The following is a 22,646-nucleotide window of genomic DNA, read 5'->3' as shown; positions in this document are numbered from 1 at the left end:
ACCCTGAACGTGGAGTAGGTCCTCTCAACCCTCCTGTACCCACGCAGCTGCCACTCCTTTGACATGGGTAGGTGGTGTAGTCATAGCTAAATCTCTTCCTTACTCCATTCTTTTCAAACAATCCCTAAGACAACATTGTGTCCAGAAACTGTTACTAAATTCCGTCTTCCATTAACTTCATTTCTTTTCTACATTTCTTTCTAGTCTTCTGTTGTTTGTTTCCATGACACCTAAATTTAGATATATTCTGTATATTTTGAAATTTGTCTAATTTTTCTACCACCACAACATTTTTGGTGATCATCCTCTTTTGATGTTTTCCACTCTTCTCTTATTCCATGGATGTCTGCGTCATATGAAAATTATGCTTTAATAAAGTCAGAAATCTTTTAGAAATTCCTCCAAACATTTAACTTAAACATATTTTACTTATTACTCTGTGTTTAAAAAAACAAAAAAACCAATAACTCCATTCAAGCTAGTTTAAGCAATAAAGGATTTGAGTGACAAAATTGGGAAGCCTAAAGGTAGATCTCAGGTACTGCTGTATCTGGGACTCCATTACTCTCTGTTCATCAATATTTTTTTTTGAAGAAACTCTCTCCATGTGGCACGGAAAATGACCGTCGTCACCACTAAGCCTATACATTTACAGCTAGTAACTCATAAAGAGTTTTTCTCACTCCCAATGTGCATATAGAAAATTTTCTATAAGAATTCCAAATACTTATGCTTGAGTCATGGGTAATTCATCCCTTTAATAAGGAAAAATGTCAAGACTGATAGGATCAGGGTTACATGCCCATTCATATGGTTGAAGGATCAGGCACTTGATTGATAGTTCCACTCAGTTCAGTTCAGTTCAGTTCAGTCACTCAGTTGTGTGCGACTCTTCGTGACCCCATGGACCACAGCAAGCCAGGCCTCCCTGTCCATCACCAACTCCCAGAGTTTACTCATACTCATCTCCATTGAGTCGGTGATGCCATCCAACCATCTCAGGCTCTGTCATCTCCTTCTCCACCTGCCTTCAATCTTTCCCAGCATCAGGGTGTTTTAAAATGAGTCAGTTCTTTGCATCAGATAGCCAAAGTATTGGAATTTCAGCTTCAACATCAGTCCTTCCAGTGAACACTCAGGAATGATCTCCTTTAGAAGGGACTGGTTGGATCTCCTTGCAGTCCAAGGGACTCTCAAGAGTCTTCTCCAACACCACAGTTCAAAAGGATCAATTCTTCAGTAGTGAGCTTTCTTTATAGTCCAACTCTCACATCCATGCATGACTACTGGAAAAACCATAGCCTTGACTAGATGGACCTTTGTTGGCAAAGTAATGTCTCTGCTTTTTAATATGCTGTCTAGGTTGGTCATAACTTTCATTCCAAAAGGAGGCAGTATCTTTTAATTCTGTAGTTGCAGTCACCATCTGCAGTGATTTTGGAGCCCAGAAAAAGAAAGATAGCCACTGTTTCCACTGTTTCCCCATCTCTTTGCCATGAAGTGATGGGACCAGATGCCATGATTTTGTTTTCTGAATGTTGAATTTTAAGCCTACTTTTTCACTCTCCTCTTTCAATTTCATCAAGAGGCTCTTTAGTTCTTCACTTTCTGCCATAAGGGTGATGTCATCTGCACATCTGAGGTTATTGATATTTCTCCCGGCAATCTTGATCCCAGCTTGTGTTTCTTCCAGTCCAGCGTTTCTCATGATGTACTCTGCATAGAAGTTAAATAAGCAGGGTGAAAATATACAGCCTTGACGTACTCCTTTTCCTATTTGGAACCAGTCTGTTGTTCCATGTCCAGTTCTAACTGTTGCTTCCTAACCTGCATACAGGTTTCTCAAGAGGCAGGTCAGGTGGTCTGGTATTCCCATCTCTTTCAGAATTTTCCAGAGTTTATTTCTAGAGTCAAAGGCTTTGGCATAGTCAATAAAGCAGAAAGAGATGTTTTTCTGGAACTCTCTTGCTTTTTCAATAATCCAGCAGTTGTTGGCAATTTGATCTCTGGTTCCTCTGCTTTTTCTAAAAGCAGCCTGAACATATGGAAGTTCACGGTTCATGTGTTTCTGAAGCCTGGCTTGGAGAATTTTGAGCATTACTTTACTATCGTGTGAGATGAGTGCAATTGTGTGGTAGTTTGAGCATTCTTTGACATTGCCTTTCTTTGGGACTGGAATGAAAACTGACGTTTTCTAGTCCTGTGTAGGACAATTTATATTGTGGGTGAAGTAGCTCCTCCATGGAACAAATGCTGACAGGTAAAATTAACACATTTCATATACATATGACATTATGTTTTACATATTATTTTCCCCATATTTCTGCCTTTATTAAGATATTTTTTAAACACAGTGGATAGTAGTAATCATGAAAGAAATCAGTCTTTTCCCAATATTATTGAATCCTTATATAGCTTACTATGTACCAGACACTCTTGCTATTTTAAAAATATTAATTCATTAATCCTCACAACATCCTCTGAGGTAGATACTATAGTCATGTATATTTTACAGATGAGGAAAGTGTAGCATAGAGAGATTGAGTAACTTGCCCATAGCCATATGGTCAGTGAGTAGAACATCCTGAGATTTGAACCCAGGTTGTCTAGACCCAATATCTATGTGCTTAATCATCTCATGCCATGCTTATTCTTTGACACTTTCTTCCTGTTCCATCTAATTTTTCACAAACTTCTGTTGAGTGTAACTTCTACCTCATTAATAAATTAAAACTATATTTCCTCTTCTCCATCTTTCCATCCACTGTCATTCCTTTCCTCCATCTTATGTTCCTTCTTTGTGAGTTGTTCCTTTTTTATTTTTTATTTTTTCACATGCCAAATTATTATAATATTTTAACTAATCTCTTTCCTTGAGTTTAGTCCTTTGATATGTGTTTTCCAACCTTCTCTAGGGTGGTTTTTCTGAAATATAAAACTAATATTTTGTTTCTGTGACTATATACATTAGTTTCTCAAAGTTTTTAAGTTAAAAATCTAAACTCTTTAACACAGCCTACAAAGCCCTGCAGGAGCTAGCCTTTTTCTGATTTTTCAGATACTCTTTCCCCTCCCACACTTGGCTAATTTTTTCATATACACCTCTTGCCACTTTCCCACTTATATCTCGCACATCACCTACTGTATCTAGCTTTATGATCTTTGGAGAATCATCTTACTCTCTGATCCACTGTTTCCTCAACTGCAACACAGTGAGATTAGAGTAGAACATCCCTATGTTCCTTCAAGCACTTACAAAATCTATAATCCCAATTCTTTGTTTGTGTAACTTGATTCTTTCATTGTGTAACTTTCTGGATCCTGTTTATGTATCCCCAATAGTTGTTCCTGGATGTTTTAACTATGTCCTTAGAGAAAGAAAATGTCTTTAGTTTTTCTTTTTAGTATGTTGAGACTAATACGGAACGTCATTGTATGTTTTTCTTTTGTACACTAATTATTTAAATGGTCTTAAATCAGAGCTATGTCTGATCTCACCCACTTTAAAAGCCTTAAAAAACTTGTTATTTACAAATAGTTAACAACCCCTAAAAATCAAAGATTAGAATTTAAAGTTCAGAATCCACAAAGATTGAATGCTTTTTTAATAATAAGTAAATTTCCATGATCCTTTTGAATGCCATCCTCAGCCAAACTGTTCATTCATTCTGGTGACTTATATAGTGATCCGTTTGTGTTAGCTAAATTGAAAGTCTTGCAGCTTTAACGTATATAAACACTAATTGTTTCTGAAGGACTGGGGTTTGTTTCTTCTCCTTTTCAGTATTTTCCCAATCACAGTTGCAGAAACACTAGGACCACAAAGGCTAGTTGTTTTAATGCAGAGGAAAAATATGCTAATAAACTGTATGTGGAAGTATGAGTGTTTTGAATTTCAGTTTGGTTTTTTTTTTAATTTAAATTTATCTATTTTAATTTGAGGCTAGTTACTTTATGACATTATATTGGTTTTGCCATACATCAACATGAATCCACCACAGGTGTACACATGTTCCCAATCCTGAACCTCCCTCCCACCTCCCTCCCCACAAGAGACCCACCTCAAAACAAGGGACACATACAGACTGAAAGTGAAGGGCTGGAAAAAGACATTCCATGCAATTAGAGACAAAAAGAAAGCAGGAGTAGCAATACTCTTCAGTTTAGTTTTTTAACTTTAAGGAACTTGCTTCATTTGTGGAGCGTTTTCATAAGATGTTAAGATTGAGAAGGGGCTCCTAAACAAACTTTTTAGAAATGAAATTGATTGCTTTTTCTTGAATGGAAAATAAATTGATCTCTAGTACAATGTGATACAGGGTTTTCTGAAACAGAAATAGAGACTGCAGGAAAGAGAAGGCAGAAAGGGATTACTCCCCTCCTGCCACTTCCTGCTTTACATTACCTGGCTTTTTCTCATTAGTAGCCTGGGCTTTGGAACAAAGCAGATGAGAGTATGCATCCTGACTCAGCTATTTCCTAGCTGTGATTTGGGGCAAAGCCGTTTAACCTCTTTAAGCCTCGGACTGCAAGGAGATCCAACCAGTCCTATCTAAAGGAGATCAGTCCTGGGTGTTCTTTGGAAGGAATGATGCTAAAGCTGAAACTCCAGTACTTTGGCCACCTCATGCGAAGAGTTGACTCATTGGAAAAGGCTCTGATGCTGGGAGAGATTGGGGGCAGGAGGAAAAGGGGACGACAGAGGATGAGATGGCTGGATGGCATCACCAACTCGATGGACATGAGTTTGAGTAAACTCCGGGATTTGGTGATGGACAGGGAGGCCTGGTGTGCTGAGATTCATGGGGTCGCAGAGTCGGACACAACTGAGGACTGAACTGAACTGAACTGACTGAAGTCTCTGTTTCCTCAAAATCAAGTGAAGATAATGAAAGTGCTTATCTTGTAGGACTGTAATAAAGATCAAACGACCAATGCAGGTTTAGAGCTGGATACAGTGTAAGCAATCAGTCAATGCTAGCAGCTTTTGTTGTTATTATTCAATATTACTGCTGTTGTTCCATGAGTTGATGAAGAGGAAAATTCTATTTCATATCACATAGGAAAGTTAATTCAAAATGACCAGTGTGATCTTTCCATTCTCTTTTTATTTATTTATTTTTTAAAATTTAAATTTATTTATTTTAATTGGAGGCTAATTACTTTACAATATTGTATTGGTTTTGCCATACATCAACATGAATCTGCCACGGGTGTACACGTGTTCCCCATCCTGAACCCCCTCCCACCTCCCTCCCCATACCATCCCTCTGGGTCGTCCCAGTGCACCAGCCCCAAGCATCCTGTATCCTGCATCGAACCTAGACTGGTGATTCTTTTCTTATATGATAGTATACATGTTTCAATGCCATTCTCCCAAATCATCCCACCCTCTCCCTCTCCCTCAGAGTCCAAAAGACTGTTTTATACATCTGTGTCTCTTTTGCTGTCTCTCATACAAGGTTATCATTACCATCTTTCTAAATTCCATATGTATGCATTAGTATACTGTATTGGTGTTTTTCTTTCTGGCTTACTTCACTCTGTATAATTGGCTCCAGTTTCATCCACCTCATTAGAACTGATTCAAATGTATTCTTTTTAATGGCTGAGTAATACTCCATTGTGTATATGTACCACCGCTTTCTTATCCATTCATCTGCTGATGGACATCTAGGTTGCTTCCATGTCCTGGCTACTATAAATGGTGCTGTGATGAACATTGGGATACACGTGTCTCTTTCAATTCTGGTTTCCTCTGTGTGTATGCCCAGCAGTGGGATTGCTGGGTCATAAGGCAGTTCTATTTGCAATTTTTTAAGGAATTTCCACACTGTTCTCCATAGTGGTTGTACTAGTTTGCATTCCCACCAACAGTGTAGGAGGGTTCCCTTTTCTCCACACCCTCTCCAGCATTTATTGCTTGCAGATTTTTGGATCGCAGCCATTCTGACTGGTGTGAAATGGTACCTCATTGTGGTTTTGACTTGCATTTCTCTGATAATGAGTGATGTTGAGCATCTTTTCCTGTGTTTGTTAGCCATCTGTATGTCTTCTTTGGAGAAATGTCTATTTAGTTCTTTGGCCCATTTTTTGATTGGGTCATTTATTTCTCTGGAATTGAGCTACAGGAGTTTCTTGTATATTTTTGAGGTTAGTTGTTTGTCAGTTGCTTCATTTGCTATTATTTTTTCCCATTCTGAAGGCTGTCTTTTCACCTTGCTTATAGTTTCCTTTGTTGTGCAGAAGCTTTTAATTTTAATTAGGTCCCGTTTGTTTATTTTTGCTTTTATTTCCAATATTCTGGGAGGTGGATCATAGAGGATCCTGCTGTGATTTATGTCAGAGAGTGTTTTGCCTATGTTCTCCTGTAAGAGTTTTATAATTTCTGGTCTTACATTTACATCTTTAATCCATTTTGAGTTTATTTTTGTGTATGGTGTTAGAAAGTGTTCTAGTTTCATTCTTTTACAAACCATTTTCTTTTTAAATGTTCTGCCTGACAGTCCTCTGCCTCATCTTCCTTTTTTGTCCTCTTCCTCATATAGATGGTTCAATTTTCACTGTTGATTGAGTAATTCAGTTCTTTCCAAAAGTGTTTTCCCAGTTAGCAAAATGAAGGCCTTATAGATTACCTAATCTGACCTTCTTAGAAATTGGCTCAGAAAACATTCAAGCATGACCTTTGTGGGGGTTTGCCTTTCACCTTGTGTTGTTTTTCTGGTCCATCCATTTCTACCCCACTCCCCATCCTTCCATCCACCATCCAATAAGCAGGTCTATTGTTGAAAAATGAATTCTGATACTAAGAACAATAGGATTCTCCTCAATAGGCAGAGGATTTAGCTCCAGCATATACATACACACACACACATAAAGTAATTGGATTGTTTGATGATACCTTTCAGGTCTCTGATCACACAGCAGGAGATAGCATTTTAGTTTTGGAGGAATGTGATACCAGGTTAGTTTATCCTATGGTGACTTTTGACTGCTAAAATCTCTGTGCTCTGAAACTTTACAGAAGCTGTGTGGGATTAAGATATACATTTCTATATCAGACTGGTGTGGTTTAAGCAGTCTAGCATAGTAGAAAAAGCCAGATCTGGATTCATATCCTGGCTTAGATATTTACTGGCTGTGTAATATTGGGCAAGTGTCTTAACTTCTCTGTACCTCACTGTTACCATCTAGAAAATGGAAATAAAAACGCCTAGCTCTGAGTTATTTTGAGGATGAAATGAAACACAAACTCCAAATTCCTGGTATATAATACATGTCTGAAGTGTTTCTGTAGTCATTTATAAGTGCAGGTATATTTTTAAAAATCCTTTGTTGAAGAAAATATGTTGATATACAGTGGAAAGTAATATAGAAGCTACATTTGAGTATATGTGCTGCTATGAATTATAAACTGTCAAGAGCTTAGATATGACTACTTTTAATAGCAATTTGGGAGTTAAGTCAACATGGACATGTTAAGAAATGTTCTGCACAACAAAGGAAACTATAAGCAAGGTGAAAAGACAGCCTTCAGAATGGGAAAAAATAATAGCAAATGAAGCAACTGACAAACAACTAATCTCAAAAATATACAAGCAACTTATGCAGCTCAACTCCAGAAAAATAAACGACCCAATCAAAAAAATAGGCCAAAGAACTAAATAGACATTTCTCCAAAGAAGACATACGGATGGCTAACAAACACAGGAAAAGATGCTCAACATCACTCATTATCAGAGAAATGCAAGTCAAAACCACAATGAGGTACCATTTCACACCAGTCAGAATGGCTGCGATCCAAAAACCTGCAAGCAATAAATGCTGGAGAGGGTGTGGAGAAAAGGGAACCCTCCTACACTGTTGGTGGGAATGCAAACTAGTACAGCCACTATGGAGAACAGTGTGGAGATTCCTTAAAAAATTGCAAATAGAACTGCCTTATGACCCAGCAATCCCACTGCTGGGCATACACACCGAGGAAACCAGAATTGAAAGAGACACATGTACCCCAATGTTCATCGCAGCACTGTTTATAATAGCCAGGACATGGAAACAACCTAGATGTCCATCAGCAGATGAATGGATAAGAAAGCGGTGGTACATATACACAATGGAGTATTACTCAGCCATTAAAAAGAATACGTTTGAATCAGTTCTAATGAGGTGGATGAAACTGGAGCCAATTATACAGAGTGAAGTAAGCCAGAAAGAAAAACACCAATACAGTATACTAACACATATATATGGAATTTAGAAAGATGGTAATGATAACCTTGTATGAGAGACAGCAAAAGAAACACAGATGTATGGAACGGACTTTTAGACTCTGAGGGAGAGGGAGAGGGTGGGATGATTTGGGAGAATGGCATTGAAACATATATACTATCATGTAAGAAATGAATTGCCAGTCTATGTTTGATACAGGATACAGGATGCTTGGGGCTGGTGCACGGGGATGATCCAGAGAGATGATATGGGGTGGGAGGGGGGTTCAGGATTGGGAACTCATGTACACCCGTGGCAGATTCATGTCAATGTATGGCAAAACCAATACAGTATTGTAAAGTAAAATAAAGTAAAAATAAAAATTAAAAAAAAAAAAAAGAAATGTTCTCTCAGCCAGTCTTTCTGAGTGGAATCACCATTTGCATTGGTACCACATTGCAGCTCTTTAGTGAAACTACACTGTATTGCAGACTGCTGCGTAGCAAGGTCCTTTTGGTATTTCAACTTCTAAATCTTTTCTGTGATACCTAATTTGGCCCTATGTAATGCTGAATTCTTCTTTGTTACAAGTAAAGCGGTTCTTTTTAGCAGAGAAAAAGAAAAAGAAATACCACAGCTTGAAAAGGAAATGGAAGAATAAAAAGGAAAATCACACCATATAATAGTTTTTTTTTTCTTATGGAAATACAGTCTCTCCACACTTTCCCAAACAAACATTTGCCAGAAAATGATTAACAATTAAATGTTGGCCCCCTCTTTTTTAGTGGTAGATCTTCAATACAAAATAGGCTGTCAAAATGACAAATGAATCTAGTGTGAGATGATTAAAAGAAAAAAAAAATGCTAGCTTCAGAGTCTTGTATGTGAACAGTTCAGTTCAGTAGCTCAGTTGTGTATGACTCTGCAGCCCCATGGACTGCAGCATGCCAGGCTTTCCTGTCCATTACCAACTCCTGGAGCTTGCTCAAACTCATGTTTATCAAGTCCGTGATGCCATCCAACCATCTCATCCTCTTATGTGAACAGCATGCTATACATGAGATTTGCTGAAATTCAATCAGATTTCCTTAGTCACTGAGAAGTTCCACTCTCAAAGATGGTGGACTGATCTAAGTCTCAATTCTGGAGCATATCTTTTCCTAAGATCTGATTGTTCCAATAATAGATGCTGCTTAAAACAGTATATAGAAAGTATACCATGTTTTGAATCAAGGTTCTCATTGCTCTTGATCTTCAGGGCCATTGATAACTATCTTTTTGCCATCATCTCTTTGTCCTCAGGGTCCTTGAGCCTATCAACCTGATTTGCTGTTTTTTGTTTGTTTGTTTGTTTGTTTTCTTGTCTGTACTGGGTCTTTGTTGCTGCATACTGGCTCTCTATTTGTGGCACACAGGCTTAGTTGCTCCGTGGCATGTGAGATTGTAGTTACCTGACCAGGAGTTAAAGCCCTGTTCCCTGAATTGAAAGGCAGATTCTTAACTAACACTAGACCACCAGGGAAATTCCCTGGCTTGCTTTTTGACTCTACCTAGAGGGCTCTTCAGAGAAGGCGATGGCACTCCACTCCAGTACTCTTGCCTGGAAAATCCCATGGAAGGAGGAGCCTGGTAGGCTGCGGTCCATGGGGTCACTAGGAGTCGGACACGACTTCACTTTCAGTTTTCACTTTCATGCATTGGAGAAGGAAATGGCAACCCACTCCAGTTCTTGCCTGGAGAATCCCAGGGACGGGGGGAGCCTGGTGGGCTGCCGTCTATTTGGTCGCACAGAGTCTGACGCAACTGAAGTGACTTAGCAGCAGCAGCAGCAGCAGAGGACTGTTGACTTACCAACATTGCCCAAAGGAAGACTGGGGAGGGAATTCTCTTCCTACCATGGTGACTTCTTCACTTGGGTTGGAACATTCAGAACCGCTTCAGCTAGTCAGGGGCCACACATTATTCAAATCTCAGATTAAGCATCATTTTCTCAAGGAAAATTTTTCTGAACAAATAAATGGAGTTTCCTTAGTATAAGCTCTAATTGTTGCCTCTACTTTTCCTTCACAGCTGTTATCACATTATGTCATTATGTTAAGTTGATCCATATGTAGTTGCTGTTTAGGCGAAAATGGTCAAGTATTGGCAGTTTCTTATGGTCCAGACTGAAAGACTTATTTGTGGAGTAAATTGATTTTTATCTCCCTTACAATACCTAAGCTCCAAGAGGTGAAAATCCAGTCTATCTCTTTACCTCCGTCTTTAGTATCTAGCAAAATGTCTGTCATAGCAATTGCTCCATAAACATTTGTTGAATGAATGCATGAATGAGTGAATGAATATCACCTACAAACCAATTTTAAGGATCATATATAAACTTTTGAAACAAGTATTCAAGATACTTTTTTTTCTTATTTATTTATTTATTTTGGCTGCGCTGGGTCTTCATTGCTATACAAGCTTTTTTCTAGTTGCGACAAGTTGAGGCTACTCTCTAGTTGCTTCTTATTGTGATTGCTTCTCTTGCTGTGGGCACAGGCTCTAGGGCATTCGGGCTCCAGTAGTAGTGTCTTCTGAACTCTAGAGCACAGGCTCAGTACTTGGGGCACACAGGTTTAGTTGCTGCATGGCATGTAGGATCTTCCTAGACCAGGGAATGCAGATTCTTTACCACTGAGCCACCAGGGAAGCACTCAAGATACTTTAGACTCAGAAAATTACACTGTATGTGAAGGGATGCGTATGCTTTATCATGAGTGAGAGGGGCTTTTTTTTTTTACAATAGATACTCTTAATGTGCCCTAGGGTGGTATACATACGTGCCCACCATGCATACACTCCCAAGTCAGAAGTATTGTTGTATGTTTCTGTTACTGATGAATATCTATCATCTCCTTCAGGAATTTCGTACCAAGGCAAACAAAAAGTTTGAACACAACTTCTCTAGCTTCTTCTGACTCCTACTTCCCTGGTCAGCCTCATCTCAACTGTGCTTTAAGACAAAACTTGGATTCAGGACAAACCATTATGCTTGCTGTTCTCCACATATATTTTGGACTTCTTTTCATCTGCATCCTTGCTTATGCCACTGTCTTCTATCATTTGCTATCCCATCTATCTTTAGAAGCCCAATTCTTATTCCTCCCTCTTTCTGAATCCTTTAAAGTTTCTCCTTTAAACTCCTAGAACACTTACTGAGCATCCTGTACAATGCTTTCATCATTTAGTTACTTCCTGTTTGACAGTAATTTTATCATGTGAAGATCTGTTATTCTCTGTATACCTCTCATCATCAGTGATTTGGGAGAGTTGGGACTTGGAGAAAAACATGCCTGCTTTGAAGAAAATATATCACTAAATTTATGTTTAAAGAGCTTAAAGCATACTTGTTTTATGATATAAAGTACAGAGAGTTCATGAGATTTTTATGGTTAGCAAAAAGAAGCATTCATTTTAAAAGTTGAGAAAGCACTTCAAAAGGGAAAATAATAGGGCACTATAGGTAATCTATAACTGCTGCTTCTGCTGCTAAGTCGCTTCAGTCGTGTCCGACTCTGTGTGACCAAATAGACAGCAGCCCACCAGGCTCCCCCGTCCCTGGGATTCTCCAGGCAAGAACACTGGAGTGGGTTGCCATTTCCTTCTCCAATGCATGAAAGTGAAAAGTGAAAGTGAAGTCACTCAGTCGTATCCGACTCTTTTTTTTTTTTTTTAGCTTTCAACTTTTTTTTTTTAATTCTTATTTTTACTTTATTTTACTTTACAATACTGTATGGGTTTTGCCATACATTGACATGAATCCACCATGGGTGTACATGCGATCCCAAACATGAACCCCCCTCCCCCCTCCCTCCCCACAACATCCCTCTGGGTCATCCCCGTGCACCAGCCCCAAGCGTGCTGTATCCTGCAATGGACATAGACTGGTGATTCAATTCTTACATGATAGTATACATGTTTCAATGCCATTCTCCCAAATCATCCCACCCGCTCCCTCTCCCTCTGAGTCCAAAAGTCCGCTATACACATCTGTGTCTTTTTTGCTGTCTTGCATACAGGGTCATCATTGCTATCTTTCTAAATTCCATATATATGTGTTAGTATACTGTATTGGTGTTTTTCTTTCTGGCTTACTTCACTCTGTATAATCGGCTCCTGTTTCATCCATCTCATCAGAACCGATTCAAATGTATTCTTTTTAATGGCTGAGTAATACTCCATTGTGTATATGTACCACCGCTTTCTTATCCATTCATCTGCTGATGGACATCTAGATTGTTTCCTTAAAAAATTGCAAATAGAACTGCCTTATGACCCAGCAATCCCACTGCTGGGCATACACACTGAGGAAACCAGAATTGAAAGAGACGCATGTACCCCAACGTTCATCGTATCTACCAGGCTCCTCCATCCATGGGATTTTCCAGGCAAGAGTACTGGAGTAGGGTGCCATCACTTTCTCCAATCTATAACTAGAAAGAGGTAAAAAAAAAATGTGCCCTGGCCTGGAGGACAGAGGAAATGGCATACATAGCCCCTCTCCTCTTGTACCCACAGAAAGTCAGGACAACACAGCAATACATAGTAGAGCCTTCTGGTGACATACTGACTAATACATGGTTACTAAAAACTCCTTTCATCTCTCTTCTTTTTCTTCTTTTCCTAAGAGCAGCAGTTTGGGCTGTCAGATTTGGAGATGAACAGTTTAGGACTGAGGTGATTTTGCTTCGAAAGTACCTTAGATGCCGAGGTTTTGTTTCTGAGTCCATCTCATGCTTCAGAGTGAGATGTGAAAAGCTGGGAATTTTCCTTTTTCCCTCTAAATGATCAACCTAAGTTGTGCAAGTAGTTAGAGGAAATAGAAAGTAGGACAGAAGCTCTGTCCATCCCAAAGGACTCATTTGGCTGAGCGCCTTTTCGGTTACTCTTTCTAGATGTAATTCTATCACACACAGTTAGACAGATGCACTATCAATAAATGCTAGAGAACCACTAAGGTATCTCCTCTCTCCAAATAAATTATCAGGTTCTAGAAAATAATGGTCATGACTAATACTTTTATGATGTGAAACAGTACATTATAAATAGTAAATCTTCAACAAATATTTCATTTAATAACAGAAACTAGGCACTGGAAGTTCCCTAGAAATCACATAGTTCAACCTCTTCATTTTATATTTCATGAAATCAGCAAACAATTATAATGTAACTACTCTGTACAGGGTACTTGGTCCACAAAAAATGCAAAGATAAATAAGACAATAATTGTGTTTGGGGGGAAATTACAGAATGAGAAAACCGGAACTCATAGAGGTAAGTTTACTTGTTTAAAACTATGAAGCCTAGGGTAAACCTGGTCATGCACAATTTAGTGCTGTTTTCTTTAGAAAAAGATGCTTTTGTTGGATCCTTGGTGATCCACACCACCTTCTTGGATACTGGTTACTTCTTGCTCCTGTTCTAACCCTAGAAGAGGAGATGCAGTTAGTAAAGCCTGGTGCTTCATTAGCCTTCATTGTATATAGGTAATAATTGCTTCTTACAGTAAGTTATCTTTTTGTATTTGTACATTCAATTGCATAAAGATTTGCAAGTCTGAGCCATTAGCTTAACTATTCCCTCTAATTTCTTTTGAATCAGGTTTCCCTTCATCTAACTCTATACCTCATTTTTTGGAAAACCCCCTCTAAAGAGTACCTTATTTTCATTTTATCAAAAATATTTCTGTTTGTAACAAATGTTTTTCAGGAAAAATGTGGTAAATTTTAAAGATATAGAATATGGAGGAAAGAACATAAGAATCACCAAAATAGTGCATACCCAGAAATCACTACTCAACTTTGCTGCTGCTACTGCTGCTAAGTCGCTTCAGTGGTGTCCGACTCTGCGTGACCCCAGAGACAGCAGCCCACCAGGCTCCCCCATCCCTGGGATTCTCCAGGCAAGAACACTGGAGTGGGTTGCCATTTCCTTCTCCAATGCGTGAAAGTGAAAAGTGAAAATGAAGTCACTCAGTCGTGTCCGACTCAGCGACCCCATGGGCTGCAGCCTACCAAGCTCCTCTGTCCATGGGATTTCCCAGGCAAGAGTACTGGAGTGGGGTGCCATTGCCTTCTTCCTACTCAACTTTAGGATATATTTAATTTTGAGGTGAGGTTGTAGTGGAGTAATTATATAATCTTTAATTCTGCAGCCTGTTTTTTCCCCTCAATAATATATAGTGAATATTCTTATTAATAATCATTCTTCTATGTATGCTAAATATATTGGTTATATATTAATAGTATTACATTTTATAAAAGTTTCTCTTTCTATCATGTGACTGATATGGGCAAGGCATAGTGCTTTTTAAAGTTGAAACATAGTTTATTTGGGACATTGTGTTAGTTTCTGGTGACAGCAAAGTGATTCAGTTATAAGAGTATATTCTTTTCCATTATGGTGTATTCAGTTCAGTTCAGTCGCCCAGTCGTGTCCGACTCTTTGTGAACCAATGAATCACAGCACACCAGGCCTCCCTGTCCATCACCAACTCCCGGAGTTCACTCAGACTCACGTCCATCAAGTCAGTGATGCCATCCAGCCATCTCATCCTCTGTCGTCCCCTTCTCCTCCTGTCCCCAAACCCTCCCATCATCAGAGTCTTTTCCAATGAGTCAGCTTTTCGCATGAGGTGGCCAAAGTACTGGAGTTTCAGCTTTAGCATCATTCCTCCCAAAGAACACAAGAGGATATTAAATATAGTTACCTGTGCTTTACAGTAGGACCTTGTTTACTCTACTTTATATATAGTAGTATATATCTACTAATCCCAAATTCCTAGTTTATCCTTCCCCACCCTCTTTCCCCTTTGATAACCATATGTTTGTTTTTGGTGTCTGTTGAGTTTGTTTCTGTTTTGTAAATTAATTCATTTGTGTCATATTTTAGACTCCACATATAAGTGATATCATATGGTATTTTTCTTTCTCTTTCTGACTTACTTCACTTAGTAAGATGATCTCTAGGTTCATCCATGTTGCTGCAAGTGGCATCATTTCACTCTTTTTTATGACTGAGTTTTCATTTCAGTCGCTCAGTCGTGTCCAACTCCTTGTGACCCTAAGGACTGCAGCAGGCCAGGCCTCGCTGTCCATCAGCAACTCCCAGTTTACCCAAACTCATGTCCACTGAGTCAGTGATGCATTCCAACCATCTCATCCTCTGTTGTCCCCTTCTCCTCCCACCTTCGATCATTCCTAGCATCAAGGTCTTTTCAAATGAGTCAGTTCTTCACATCAGGTGACCAAAGTATTGGACTTTCAGCTCCAACATCAGTCCTTCTGATGGACACTCAGGATTGATCTCTTTTAGGATGGACTGGTTGGATCTCTTTGCTGTCCAAGGGACTCTCAAGGGTCTTCTTGAACACCACAGTTCAAAAGCATCAATTCTTTGTGTCAGTTCAGTTGCTCAGTCATGTCCAACTCATTGCAACCCCGTGAATTGCAGCATGCCAGGCCTCCCTGTCCATCACCAACTCCTGGAGTTCACCCAAACTCATGTCCATTGAGTCAGTGATGCCATCCAGCCATGTCATCCTCTGTCGTCCCCTTCTCCTCCTGCCCCCAATCCCTCCCAGCATCAGAGTCTTTTCCAATGAGTCAACTCTTCGCATGAGGTGGCCAAAGTACTGGAGTTTCAGCTTTAGCATCATTCTTTCCAAAGAAATCCCAGGGTTGATCTCCTTTAGAATGGACTGGTTGGATCTCCTTGCAGTCCAGGGGACTCTCAAGAGTCTTCTCCAACACCACAGTTCAAAAGGATCAATTCTTCGGCACTCAGCCTTCTTCACAGTCCAACTCTCACATCCAAAAATGACCACTGGAAAAACATAGCCTTGACTAGACCTTAGTTGGCAAAGTAATGTCTCTGCTTTTGAATATGCTATCTAGGTTGGCCATAACTTTTCTTCCAAGGAGTAAGCGTCTTTTAATTTCATGGCTGCAATCACCATCTGCAATGATTTTGGAGCCCCCCAAAATAAAGTCTGATACTGTTTCCCCATCTATTTCCCATGAAGTGATGGGACCAGATGCCATGATCTTCATTTTCTGAATGTTGAGCTTTAAGCCAACTTTTCGCTTTTCTCTTTCATTTTCATCAAGAGGCTTTTTAGTTCCTCTTCACTTTCTGCATTAAGGGTGGTGTCATCTGATATCTGAGGTTGTTGCTATTTCTCCTGGCAATCTTGATTCCAACTTGTGTTTCTTAAAATCTAGCGTTTCTCATATGTACTCTGCATAGAAGTTAAATAAGCAGGGTGACAATATACAGCCTTGATGTTCTCCTTTTCCTATTTGGAGCCAGTCTGTTGTTCCATGTCCAGTTCTAACTGTTGCTTCCTGACCTGCATACAGATTTCTCAAGAGGCAGGATAGGTGGTCTGGTATTCCCATCTCTTTCAGAATTTTCCACAGTTTATTGTGATCCACACAGTCAAAGGCTTTGGCATAGTCAATAAAGCAGAAATAGATGTTTTTTTGGAACTCTGTTGCTTTTTCCATGATCCAGTGGATGTTGGCAATTTGATCTCTGGTTCCTCTGCCTTTTCTAAAACAAGGTTGAACATCAGGAAGTTCATGGTTCACGTATTGCTGAAGCCTGGCTTGGAGAATTTTGAGCATTACTTTATTAGCATGTGAGATGAGTGCAATTGTGCAGTAGTTTGAGCATTCTTTGGCATTGCCTTTCTTTGGGATTGGAATGAAAACTGACCTTTTTGAGTCCTGTGGCCACTGCTGAGCTTTCCAAATTTGCTGGCATACTGAGTACAACACTTTCACAGCATCAACTTTCAGGATTTGAAACAGCTCAACTGGAATTCCATCACCTCCACTAGCTTTGTTCCTAGTGATGCTTTCTGAGGCCCACTTGACTTCACATTCCAAGATGTCTGGCTCTAGATTAGTGATCACATCATTATGATTATCTGGGTCGTGAAGATCTTTTTTGTACAGTTCTTCCGTGTATTCTTGCCACCTCTTCTTAATATCTTCTGCTTCTGTTAGGTCCATACCATTTCTGTCCTTTAACGAGTCCATCTTTGCATGAAATGTGCCCTTGGTATCTCTAATTTTCTTGAAGAGATCTCTAGTCTTTCCCATTCTGTTCTTTTCCTCTATTTCTTTGCATTGATCACTGAAGAAGCCTTTCTTATCTCTTCTTGCTATTCTTTGGAACTCTGCATTCTGATGCTTATATCTTTCCTTTTCTCCTTTGCTTTTCGCCTCTCTTTTTTCACAGCTATTTGTAAGGCCTCCCCAGACAGCCATTTTGCATTTTTGCATTTCTTTTCCATGGGGATGGTCTTGATTCCTGTCTCCTGTACAATGTCACGAACCTCATTCCATAGTTCCTCAGGTACTCTGTCTATCAGATCTAAGCCCTTAAATCTATTTCTCACTTCCACTGTATAATCATAAGGGATTTGATTTAGGTCATACCTGAATGGTCTAGCAGTTTTCCCTACTTTCTTCAATTTGAGTCTGAATTTGGTAATAAGGAGTTCATGATCTGAGCCACAGTCAGCTCCTGGTCTTGTTTTTGTTGACTGTATAGAGCGTCTCCATCTTTGGCTGCAAAGAATAGAATCAGTCTGATTTCGGTGTTGACCATCTGGTGATGTCCATGTGTAGAGTCTTCTCTTGTGTTGTTGGAAGAGGGTGTTTGCTATGACCAGTGCATTTTCTTGGCAAAACTCTATTAGTCTTTGCCCTGCTTCATTCCGCATTCCAAGGCCAAATTTGCCTGTTATTCCAGATGTTTCTTGACTTTTTACTTTTGCATTCCAGTCCCCTATAATGAAAAGGACATCTTTTTTGGTTGTGTTAGTTCTACAAGGTCTCATAGGTCTTCATAGAACCATTCAACTTCAGCTTCTTCAGTGTTACTGGTTGGGGCATAGACTTGGATAACTGTGATATTGAATGGTTTGCCTTGAAAACGAACAGAGATCACTGTGTTGTTTTTGAGATTGCATCTAAGTACTGCATTTCGGACTCTTTTGTTGACCATGATGGCTACTCCATTTCTTCTGAGGGATTCCTGCCTGCAGTAGTAGATATAATGGTCATCTGAGTTAAATTCACCCATTCTAGTCCATTTTAGTTCTCTGATTCCTAGAATGTCAACATTCACTCTTGCCATCTCTTTTTTGATCACTTCCAATTTGCTTTGATTCATGGACCTGACATTCCAGGTTCCTATGCAATATTGCTCTTTACAGCATCGGATCTTGCTTCTATCACCAGTCACATTGACAACTGGGTATTGTTTTTGCTTTGGTTTCATCCCTTCATTCTTTCTGGAGTTATTTCTCCACTGATCTCCAGTAGCATATTGGGCACCTAATGACCTGGGGAGTTCCTCTTTCAGTATCCTATCATTTTGCCTTTTCATACTGTTCATGGGGTTTCAACTATATATATATGTGTGTGTATATATTGAACATATATATAGGATATATATGAATATGTATATGTTGGATATATATGTATATATATATATGTATACACACACACACACACATATATATATACATATACACATCTTTCTCCATTCATCTATTGATTGACATTTAGGTTGTTTCCATGTTTTTGCTATTGTAAACAGTGCTACTATAAACATTGGTGTGCATGTATCTTTTCATATTAAAGTTTTCTCTGTTTAAATGCCCTGGAGTGGGATTGTAGGATGGTATGATAGCTCTGTTTTAGTGTTTTAAGGAACTTCCATCATGGCTGCACCAATTTATATTCTAACCAACAATGTAGGAGAGTTCCCTTTTCTCTACACTCTCTCCAGCTTTTGTTCTTTGTAGACTTTTTCATGATAGCCATACTGACCAATGTAAAGTAGTACCTCATTGTAGTCTTGATTTGCATTTGTCTATTAGCAGTGTTGAACATCTTTTCATATGCCTCTTAACCATTTGTATGTCTTCTTTGGAGAAATGTCTATTTAGGTCTTCTGCCAATTTTTTGATTGGACTTTTTTGGGGGTATTAATGAACTCTGGGAGAAATATCAATAACTCAGATATGCAGATGACACCACCCTTATGGCAGAAAGTGAAGAGAAACTAAAAAGCCTCTTGATGAAAGTGAAAGAGGAGAGTGAAAAAATTGGGTTAAAGCTCAACATTCAGAAAACTAAGATCATGGCATCTGGTCCCATCACTTCATGGGAAATAGATGAGGAGACAGTGGAAATAGTGGCAGACTTTATTTTTGGGGGGCTCCAAAATCACTGCAGATGGTGACTGCAGCCATGAAATTAAAAGGCACTTTCTCCTTGGAAGGAAAGTTATGACCAACCTAGATGGTATTCAAAAGCAGAGACATTACATAAGCAACAAAGGTCCGTCTAGTGAAGGCTATGGGTTTTCCAGTAGTCATGTATGGATGTGAAAGTTGGACTGTGAAGAAGGCTGAGTGCCGAAGAATTGATGCTTTTGAACTGTGGTGTTGGAGAAGACTCTTGAGAGTCCCCTGGACTGCAAGGAGATCCAACCAGTCCATTCTAAAGGAGATCAGTCCTGGATGTTCATTGGAAGGACTGATGCTAAAGCTGAAACTCCAGTACTTTGGCCACCTCATGTGAAGAGTTGACTCATTGGAAAAGACTCTGATGCTGGGAGGGATTGGGGGCAGGAGGAGAAGGGGACAACAGAGGATGACATGGCTGGATGGCATCACTGACTCGACGGACGTGAGTTTGGGTGAACTCCAGGAGTTGGTGATGGACAGGGAGGCATGGCGTGCTTTGATTCATGGGCTTGCAAGGACTTGGACATGACTGAGTGACTGAACTGAACTGAATGAACTCCAGATTCCACTTACAGAAAAATATATCTTGTGGGAAAATTCTTTGGTGAGAATCTTGCGAATGGAGGATTGAATGTCTGAGAATGTGAGGTAGGAGCAAACATGGCATGAAAATATTTCTATACTCCTTTGTAAGAAATTGGAATATAGTGCTGGAGGTAGGGGTGGGGTACAGAAATACCAGGATAGGAGGGAGGAAGAAGTTAGGGAACATAGATGAAGGCCAGAGCCTGTAGAATATGTCCAGTGACATTAATATCAGTGGTAGATAAAGGACATTTAAAAACAAAAGTCAGTAATATTCAATGACTAATTTTTTTAAATAGCTACAATTTTTTTTTTTAATTTTAAAATCTTTAATTCTTACATGTGTTCCAAAACATGAACCCCCCTCCCACCTCCCTCCTCATAACATCTCAGTGGGTCATCCCATGCACCAACCCCAAGCATGCTGTATCCTGAGTCAGACATAGACTGGCGATTCAATTCTTACATGATAGTATACATGATAGAATGCCATTCTCCAAAATCATCCCACCCTCTCCCTCTCCCTCTGAGTCCAAAAGTCCGTTATACACAGCTGTGTCTTTTTTCCTGTCTTGCATACAGGGTCATCATTGCCATCTTTCTAAATTCCATATATATGTGTTAGTATACTGTATTGGTGTTTTTCTTTCTGTCTTACTTCACTCTGTATAATCGGCTCCAGTTTCCAAAAATCTGCAAGCAATAAATGCTGGAGAGGGTGTGGAGAAAAGGGAACCCTCCTACACTGTTGGTGGGAATGCAAACTAGTACAGCCACTATGGAGAACAGTGTGGAGATTCCTTAAAAAATTGCAAATAGAACTATGTTATGATCCAGCAATCCCACTGCTGGGCATACACACCAAGGAAACCAGAATTGAAAGAGACACATGTACCCCAATGTTCATCGCAGCACTGTTTATAATAGCCAGGACATGGAAACAACCTAGATGTCCATCAGCAGATGAATGGATAAGAAAGCGGTGGTACATATACACAATGGAGTATTACTCAGCCGTTAAAAAGAATACATTTGAATCAGTTCTGATAAATAGCTACAGTTTAAAATCTTTTCCCATTCTCAAAACTCCAGTAAAGTCTGTTATACCTGTATAATCTTGTAGTTCCATTTACAGGGAATGAATTGTACATGTCTAATGGGAAATGTTGTTTTGCGCTATAACAACTTTGTCATGCTTTGTGGAGACTGGAGCATTCAATCAGGAGAGAAGTGGTCTAAGCATTCTAATAAGTGATCATAAAATGGGAAGAGAGGTCAAAGAGACTAAGTAATGCAGACAAAAGTAGTTTTAACCTGTTTAGATTTAAGACTGGCTATTGGACAAACTCCTCTTTTTCATTAGAAATACCCTAGAGAAGTAATATTAGAAAGCTGGAAGGTATTGAGGAGTTGACATCAAGGTTGCATAATACAGCATGATAAGTTCTATAGTAGAGGCATGATCGATATCTTTGTTGGGTGTAATGTGAATTGACATTTACATATAAAGAGTCCCCATAGCAACCCTCAATTAAACTTTGATTCCAAACTAAGAGTTAGGAAATTCATGGCTGTAGGAGACATATTTTTCCACTAAAATGTCTATTATCTTTCTTAGAACAACTTTGTCAATAATCTTTCTACAGAATTTAAAAATATTTATGAAAAGATAGCAAGATTCATCAATAAAGAGTAACTTAGATACTATCTTTTTCTGCCTCTTTCCAAATGACTCAGCTTGTTTCTTTGCTAGTGTGGTATTTTGCTGGTACCTATGTGAATCATGACTGTCTTTATTTTGGCTTCAGTGGTAGTGCACTGTCCTCTAGTAATATAATTAAAGTGTGTTTTAACAGCTTGTCATCACATTATTAGTTATATCATGGTCAAGACCTAGTCCCCAAAGAAGATGACTGATATAATAGAAGCCTGATATTATATGATTATCCTGGCAGGAGATCTTACTCCTATATCCCAATATCAGAGTCATAAAGGAGTTCTGCTGTATTAGTTTAATTGATATGGTTAAAAGTATCTGCCTTAATTCTTGATCTCTTTCCACTCCAATGAAATGTGGCCTCTTGAGTTACTATGAAATGTTGATTGTTGATAATGTCTCTCTAACTGACAGACAATATTCTAGATTTTTACTGTTGATTGCAGTTCTGGTAGGGATAGACTTGTCTAGAGGTCTAAATATATATGGAAGCAGAATATATTCTGCTTGAGATTAAAATATGGAACACAAGGATGAGTATCAGAAATAACTTCTATTTTTCCTCCCAAAGGAAGCAGTTTGAAGTTAGATTTATAGTAAGAATAAAGTTATTGAAATTGAAAGCTTAGATGCAAAGTCAAGCAAAACAAGATTGAACTGGAGCAGAAAAAGTGAGGGGATGCAAAGCAGTGAAAGGAAGATGAACTTTGAAGCATGTATAACTTGAAGCCTAGAGAGATATGGAAATTGTTTTGTTCTAGAGACTTCTGATATAGTTGTGTTGGTGGTGGTGGTTTAGTTGCTAAGTTGTGTCCAATTCTTGCAGCC

The sequence above is a fragment of the Capricornis sumatraensis genome, chromosome X (genome assembly GCF_032405125.1).
Source record: "Capricornis sumatraensis isolate serow.1 chromosome X, serow.2, whole genome shotgun sequence".
NCBI classification, from domain to species: Eukaryota; Metazoa; Chordata; class Mammalia; order Artiodactyla; family Bovidae; genus Capricornis; species Capricornis sumatraensis.
This window is presented reverse-complemented; position numbering follows the sequence as displayed.